Here is an 8,597-nt window from a genome sequence, read left to right as displayed (position 1 = left end):
TGCATTGATGTACCTTGCTAATAATTCTCGACCAAATATATCTTTTTCTGTAAATTTATTAGCAAGATTTAGTTCTTCCCCAACACAGAGACATTTGAATGGTATAAAGCATATACTCAGATATCTTCGAGGAATCATAGATATGTGACTATTTTATTCTAAAGAGTCCAATTCACAATTAATTGGTTATGCAGATGCAAGATATTTATCTGACCTACATAGAGGTCGATCTCATATAGGTTATTTATTTACATATGGAGGTAGAACTATATCATGACGTTCAAAAAAACAAACTATGGTTGCTACTTCTTCAAATCATGCAGAGATAATATCCATACATGAAGCTAGTCGAGAATGTATTTGGTTGAGATCAATAACTGAACACATCCAGGAAACATGTGGTGTTCCTTCGAAGAGAGAGATTCCAACAACATTATATGAAGACAATGATGCATGTATAGCTCAACTAAAAGGAGGATACATCAAAGGAGACAGAACAAAACATATTTCACCAAAATTCTTTTTCACTCACGATCTTCAAACGAAGGGTGAAATAGATGTTCAATAAATTCGTTCCAGTGATAATTTAGCAAATATGTTCACCAAGGCATTACCAACTTCAACCTTTTGAGAAGCTGAGAAACAAGATCGGAATATGTCATCGTCGAGATATAAAGTGATATTTTCATCAGGGGGAGAAAATACGCGTTGTACTCTTTTTTCCTTAACCAAGGTTTTATCCCACTAAGTTTTTCTGGTAAGGTTTTTAATGAGGCAACAAATAATGCGTATTACTAAAAATTTTCTTTCACTATTATTTTTCTTTCTTTTATATGGACATCCAATGGGGAGTGTTGTAAATTGGATGTCGACACTAATATGTTAAGTGTTGTAAGATTAATACACACACAAAATGCTATGTGGTGTATACTAATTAGCCATTTGATATACTTGGTGCCCAAAGTGTATACATGGCAAGAAGATATCCATGTATCACACTTTGGGTACAAGTGTATACAACTATATATACCCCTATTCTTGTAACAAAGAAAGTGGCAAGAGTAAGTGAAAGAAAATACTACACATACTATTTCTCATCTTTCTTATTGTCTTAGTCTTTATACTTAGTTTATAACAATTATTGGTATTTTACTATAATTTATAATCAAGAGAAGCGGGAATAAGTAAAGCGTCTATTTAATTATCTTGTTGTTCTATGCTGTCCAAGAAAGAAAAAAAAAGGCAAAGACATTTATTTTCCTTTGAAAACCTTTACCCTCTTAGACACTTCAATAATTTAATATTTAGTTATTATACTAGTTTTTTTTGGCATGCGCACTGTATGAAAAAATTATTGGAAAAAATGCTTGAACAAAATAATAAAAAGAGAAACAATTGATGCCGTGGAAAAGAGTATTAACTTATTTTCATATAGGATTCACGGAGTGAGACTTTATAATTAGGAAAAACTTCAGAATATGACAAACATCCATATATATTCAAGAAAAATAGCTACGTTTTATTTTTTCATGTTATATGGATATAATTAGACTATAAATAGCAAAGTTAATTATATACAATAAATAATTTTTTTATATTTAATATAATAAATAAATATTAAATAGGAAAGTAATTATTGAATGCCTAATTAATTATGGCGGGCACATTTGTGATCTTTTCCCATGTTTACCATCATCAAATTTTTCTCTTTCATCAATATTCATACATCACATATTTTTTGATTTTTTCCCTCAAATTCATTCAAATTCAAGATCCTTGACATCACTGCAGGAGCGATTTTTGTAATTTTGTATCCATCAGGTATCTTCTAATTGCATATTTATCTCGTTTTTATGAGCATTATATATCTACACATCTACACTTTCTTCTATTTTCATAGGGTTTTGATTCAAGAATTTGTTTATCCATTTCAATGGCTGAAATTGATACTCTGAGGAGAGTTACTAGAGGTATACATTTATTTGACAAATTGTTGGATGAACTACCTTCTTTTGATTTGTGTATTACTCAACAACAAGCCAAAAATGCAGGCTCTATTGCTGCAATGGAGAACGAAAGAAGAACAAAAAAGGTTAATGACCATATACCCTTAAATCTGCTTGAAGAAATCGAACATGCAAAATTAGTAAAGAGGAAAAAAGGTTCAGAAGTGAAAACTAATCTTGAAAAAAGGAGAAAAGTCAACAATATTGATTCAAGTGGATGTGAAAAAAGAGCAGTCGAGCAGGAACAAGAGGAAAATGAATTTGAGATTTGTATGCTTTATTTTTAGTTAATGTCATTTACTTATCTATCTCAACACATGTATTGTGTGCCATTGCCATTATGGATTGTCCTCTTGTATTGAAATTGTCAGAAAATTTGATTTCGTATGTATATAGTTGTTAAAAATGAGTACAAGAAGAACATGAACAAAACAGAGATTGAGGGTTCTTTGATTGTCAATTTTGTATATAGTGAATACTTATATACATAGACATTTGTATTATTATATAACTACAAGTTGAACTGTTGATCTGTGACTACAATTATATTTGATTACATAAGTACTCTATCAAATTTAAAAAGTTGATTAGGGAATTCAAGTATAGTTGGATACATCAATACTATATTGTTGGCCTTTTCAAAATTTTATTTAGAAGAATACTTGTACAGTTTGATACCCACAAATTGTATCCTTTTTGCTCGTTGGTCTAATGTATCCGTACTTATACAGTTTGATACCCACAAATTGTATCTTTTTTGCTCGTTTGTCTAATGTATCCATATTTTTGCTTTACAACAGGGTTGAAATGTATCCATATTTATATATATAGATACTTGTATTGTTATATAAGCACAAGTTGAAATGTTGATTTGTGAATACAGTTATATCTAGATAGATAAGTATTATATCCAAGATAAAAAATTGATTAGGGAATACAAGTATAGTTGTATTCAACATATTCATTTTTGTGTTTAACAACAATGTATTCATTGTATTTTATATTGGTGTATTCATTTTTTGTTTAACAACTAGTGTATCTATTGCCATGTAGTTCACCTATTCAAAATCGAAATACTTAACCTTCATTCACAAATTCAACAATTTGCTTACATACAATAACTTGAATTAACAAACAAAAATTTATTAATACATTTACAACGCCAAAATAAGAAATATGGAGACAACAAGAAAATTGAGTATGATGTATCACAATTTTTGTTAAACTGATAAAGAATATGACCTGATATGTCTTTAAAATAAGTAATTTTTAGTTATAAAGTTAATTATGGGAAGTTGCTCATTTTATGGACGTAATGTAAGGATAGTGGGTTATATTTACAGTCAATTCCTTATTTAGTTTGTTGTACTTAAAGATGTATTAATGTATAAATAAAAAAAATAAAAATCTATACAAAAATACAGCAAAAAAGTGATATAAATTGTAGTCATTTATTGTAAATAGCATACTTAGAGCTATTGGTATTCATTAACCCTATAAATATAGTTATTTATGTAAGTTGCTCTTATAATTATTACTTATGTATATTATAAAATTAATACACCAAAAGCCAAGTTGTATTTATATGACACTTACTGATTATAAATAGAACACAAGAAAGACTGATGATAATATCTTTGACAAAACGGTTACACTAGATTCCATTAAATATTTTACATTAATTATATAAGCAAAGTTTCCGCTATATTAGTCCGTTTAAAATAAAATGACTCTTTTCTTGTTGACAATTCTCTAAGTCTACTTTTTGCATGCCATGTTTAATAGCACAACAAAAGGGTATAATGATACATTTTACATATCTTTATTGAGACCATAAATTACATCCTTTTTTTAGCCCAATCACAAGAGATAAAAACTTATTAAAATACAACGCTCATATTAAATTAATAAATACGTTTGCATATAAAGTTACACTTGAAATCCTTTTCTTACAACTCTTATAAATATTGGAGACACTTTGATAAAGACATTAAGAGTTGCGAAAGAGTGGTGTGTAAAATTATAGTTTTGTTTGTGAAAGTATACAATGTCATACTTGAAGGGTGTTTTTACTATTAGTATAGTATAAATAAATGTACTTGATCAAAGTTTGTTTTTTTTGTCAATTATACTACCAAAAGTACTAGATCTTCTGAAAATCAAAGTTGAGTGGCATTTGAGTTATTAAAGTTCAGTGACTTTCTGTAAAAAAAAAAAAAGGACCATACTTGAGTGACTTTATGTGCAATGAGCTCATAATTGAGTGAGTTTTGAGTTTAAAATTAAAGTTGAGTGACTTTAAGAGAAAATAGTGCAGAGTTGAGTGACCATCTGAAATATTATCTCATTTACTAATTGAAATACGACTTTGGACCCTTGATAAATAAATAATTCAAAATCACAATGCTAGTATTTGGCGGACCTCTCCCCCTTTTTCTGTTCTTCTCATGTATGAAATGCCTTAAAATATTAGCATTCAATTTTTATAGAACTATTCCTAAAAAGGTAAACTTTTCTTCCAATGGCTCTTTTTTTATTTTTATTGTTCAATATTGTATTGAGGACTTGATTAATCCAAATTTATTCTTCCTAAGATTTGTTAAAGAGAAAAACTCTCCATCGAAAGATAAAAATACCCATGATAAAGTGTGAAGAAATCGTTTTCAGACCATCACAATCCTATCTGGTTCATCGACACTACTTGTTTGTAATGACCCTCAGGGTCATTTCTGTATTTATGCGTACTTTTACTGTTTTACCCTTTTTGTACCTTCCTTATAGCTTTGGGCGGTGCTGGGTTGGGTGGCATGCTTCTCGATTTGGTCGGTTAAGTTTTGAGTGGTTTTTGCCATTTTGGGGGTTAAGGTTTGAAACAGTTGATTTTAGTCAACAGCCGGAGATTCTGATATCGGATAAGATTTCCATCAGTTCCATCATCTCTAAAAGGGTCTTTCTGGACAAGTGTTTTGATCGGTTTGGGTTTCAAGTCTCTCGTTTGGAGTTGGTTCAATTAGGCGTTGTAACTTTTGAGTTTTGCCCAAAGTTTGACCTGTCATATTTCTTGGTAAACGCACTCAGAATGTTATTACATCAGCGTGGTTTACTCTGGAATGCCGATTTTGGTCTAAAATGACCCTTGGTTTGATTCCCAAGGTTATTAGGATGAGTTTATGGAGTTGAGCGTTTTGTTTGGCATTTCTTTGAAAAGTGTTTATTTTGGTCAATATTTTGATGAGACGACCTATGTTGGTTGTTTCAATGATCCATTGAGTCTTGAATGATGTTTCCAATTGGGTAGCATAGCTTGTTTGTGTTGACGGGGTTCCAAACGAATTTCAAACTCCAAGGAGAATTTTGTGGCCTTGTCAAGTTTTTGATGGAGTGCTACATAGTTCATCCATTTACATTTGCAGACCCTTGGCTGCGTTTGCCGAGACTAGGTCCCAGGCCTCTGCTTTCGTGAAAGGTTGACTCCCTGTGCCTTCACGATCCTTTGGCCATGTTCGCAAAGGGTTGTCTACCCCAACATCATATTTGAGCGTTATATAATAAAAAAATGTGTTTGAATAACATATCACGTTACAGATGTGAAGGAATAAATCACATTTTGGTTGATTTATTTGCATTAAATTTTGTAACAATTGGACATTTTGGGTGGTGCTTTCATCTCACGAAAGTGTAGAGCAAATTAAAGGTTGTTTGTTGTTCTAACTATAGTTTTACTATAAAAAAACATAACATTCTAAAGTATGATAAATAGTATAACATCATCAAGAAGGTCATGTCATATTTAGATTATAAAAATGAATAATAATTAAAATAAAAATAAAATGATTAACTTTTTAGAGTTAATAAAACATTAATGTGTCTAGACATGCCTAAAGAGAAACATTTAGAAATAGCAGAAATAATAGGCATAATAAAGCTCTATAGCTATAGTTTCGATAATTGCGCTCCATAACTATAGTTCTTTTTTCTATTGTAATGATCTGATGGTCATTTCTGAAATTTTTATAAAAATTACCGTTTTCCCCTTTTGATATCGACCCTTTTATGTTTGAGTTTTGGAAGTTGGTTTAAAAATTTGATCAAAAACATTAGTATGTTTTGATTTTGGGAAGACTTAAGTTGCTTAAAAGTGGGTTTTAGTATCTAATTTGAGTTTCGAGGGATGGAATGGAATTTCATCGATTGAATTAGTCCCAGAATGTGGAATCTATTTTGTGAGAGTTTTAGGTTTTAGATTTGAAGTCCTTTTAAGGATTTGACGTCCTAAGTTGTGAATTTGTGGAAATTTAGCCTTTGGATTGACTTTTGTCATCATTCAGGATTGGGATGCTTGGATCGGAATTCCTGGGAGTTTTGTTGATTTTAGGGGATGATTTTAGTCCTAGAAGTGGTCTAGGTTGATTTTTGAGAGAACCCGAGCTTGTATTAGCCTTTTTAGGCATTGAGTTTGTTTCTTGTTGTTTCACGAATATCAGGTCGATGAGACCTCATATTCCTGTTCTGACTATTCCATTGAGTCTGAAACATCGAGTTTAGTTGATATGAATATTTGATTTGTGTGTACGCAGGTTTGAAAGAATTTCAATGGCCGATTTGATGTTTTGAGCTTGGATGTGTTTTCTGGTGCTGCAGACCTCGCTTTTGTGAAGGTCTTGTCACTTAAGCGACCTTCGCTTAAGTGAATGACCTATCACTAAATTGACCTTCACTTAAGAGAAGGAGGCTTCGCTCTGTAAAGTCGAGTTTAAGCGCTATTGCGACATTAGAAAGGGGTCTGTGCCTGCAATTTTTGAGGTTTTAGCCCCATTTTCTATTTTTGAGCTTGGGAAACCCTTGGAGGCAATTTGTGAAGGATTTCTTGTGCTGTATAATTTGAGTAAGCCTTTATGACCCTAAAATTTCAATTTCCTTTTATTATTTGTATATTCTATCGTCATTATTTGGGATTTGATTTTGAAAATGGCAAAGTTTTGCAAGAACTTGAGTTTCAATCTAAACTGGTGATTTTGATTCCTTTTTAGAAATTGTTCTCACTACTTAGTTCCCAAAGCCTTAAATATAATTTTCAAGTATTGATTTTCAGATTCAAACCTCCTTTTTGAAATTGGATTTTGGGATGCGTGGCCCATTTCTCTAAATATTCGATGTGGGTATTATTGTTTACGAAGAGTTATTATGAATACTTGATTGTTATAGATTGTGTGCCTTTGGAAGTGAGTTAGAAAGGGAAAACTCAAGCTTTGGATTGATTGATTTATCACTTTAAGGAAAGTGATATCTTAAACTTTGTAATTTAGTTGAATTCTTTATTTCTCTTCATTGCCTATGTGTTGGGCAGTAATCGAGAATGAGGTGAAAGGTTATTTACTCCACTTGATTGATGTTAACCAATAAAAAGAGGGAAAAATGAAAAGTCTACTTGATGAAAATAATAAATTGTGAATTTCCTTGTTGTGGCCCCTATTTGATTTATTGGTGAATTGCTTGAATCCATGAAAGCGAACTTGAATTATATGAATTGTTGTGTCACTGTGTGGTGTGATACTGCTTGTGTGCATTGATTGCTGATCAACGTGATGAGACATTCGTTATGAAAGTCGAAGGGAAATAGTTTCGGCTTGTGATATAAATATTAAAGGGAAATTGTTCTGGCAAGTGATATTCTATAATAAAATCAAAGGGAAATAGTTTCGGCTAGTGATATATTTGCCGAAGGGAAATTGTTTTGAAAAGTGATATTTTGTGATAAAGCGAAGGGAAATGGTTATGTTTAGTGATACAAATGTGATGAGTGCACAAATTGGACTCATTTAGGGCTATATTTTGATAGAATTAGTGTCCTCAAATGCATATTTTATCTCAATATCTGATGAAAACCCTTAAGTTTTAGGTATTTAGACTTTGAGGGAAAGCATGGACGCTACTTAGCAAAAAAAGGAACAAAGGCAGCTTAAAGAATGAAGAAATGAATATCTGAGAATCGCCGAACCCATTCAGCGAATCGCCAAAAGGTCTTATCCTCGCCAGTGTGCTGAGCCCTGAAAGAAAGGATCACATCCGCGGTGAAAAGGATCAATCGGCGTGTCGCTGAACAGTTCCGTGAAGCAGTACTATGTCGCCCAATGATCCAAAACACGACGATGATGAAGGATAGAGCAAGACAGCGATGAAACCTACCAAAGGGCGGATTGCCGAGTTGATCGGCGATCTCGACAAATGACGCTGAATGATCCGCTGTAACACAAATTTTTGAAAACTATAAATACTAGGTGAAGTTTTGTAGCTTAGTATCAGAATATACATTATTATTATCAAGTTTTAATATCATACTTAGAATATTCTCTCTAAGCCTTGAGAGGGTTTTGAAGAACTTGAAGATTTAAAGGGTTTCAACTCCAAGATTTTGGACTTGGGTCTTGTGGATTCTTTATTGTTGACTTGTTTTAAGACTTAATCTTGCATACCCATTGATGGAAATTGAGATTGGTATACATTTTTAACTCTTTGCATGTCTAGCTAAAACCCCAATTCTTGGGGTGTGATTTTGTGAATATAGGTTAGATTATTTGTTGGGTCTTGCTT

This window comes from Solanum tuberosum, unplaced genomic scaffold (assembly GCF_000226075.1).
Source record: "Solanum tuberosum cultivar DM 1-3 516 R44 unplaced genomic scaffold, SolTub_3.0 scf00080, whole genome shotgun sequence".
Taxonomy (NCBI): Eukaryota; Viridiplantae; Streptophyta; class Magnoliopsida; order Solanales; family Solanaceae; genus Solanum; species Solanum tuberosum.
The sequence above is the reverse complement of the archived record's forward strand: the minus strand, read 5'-3'. Positions refer to the sequence as shown.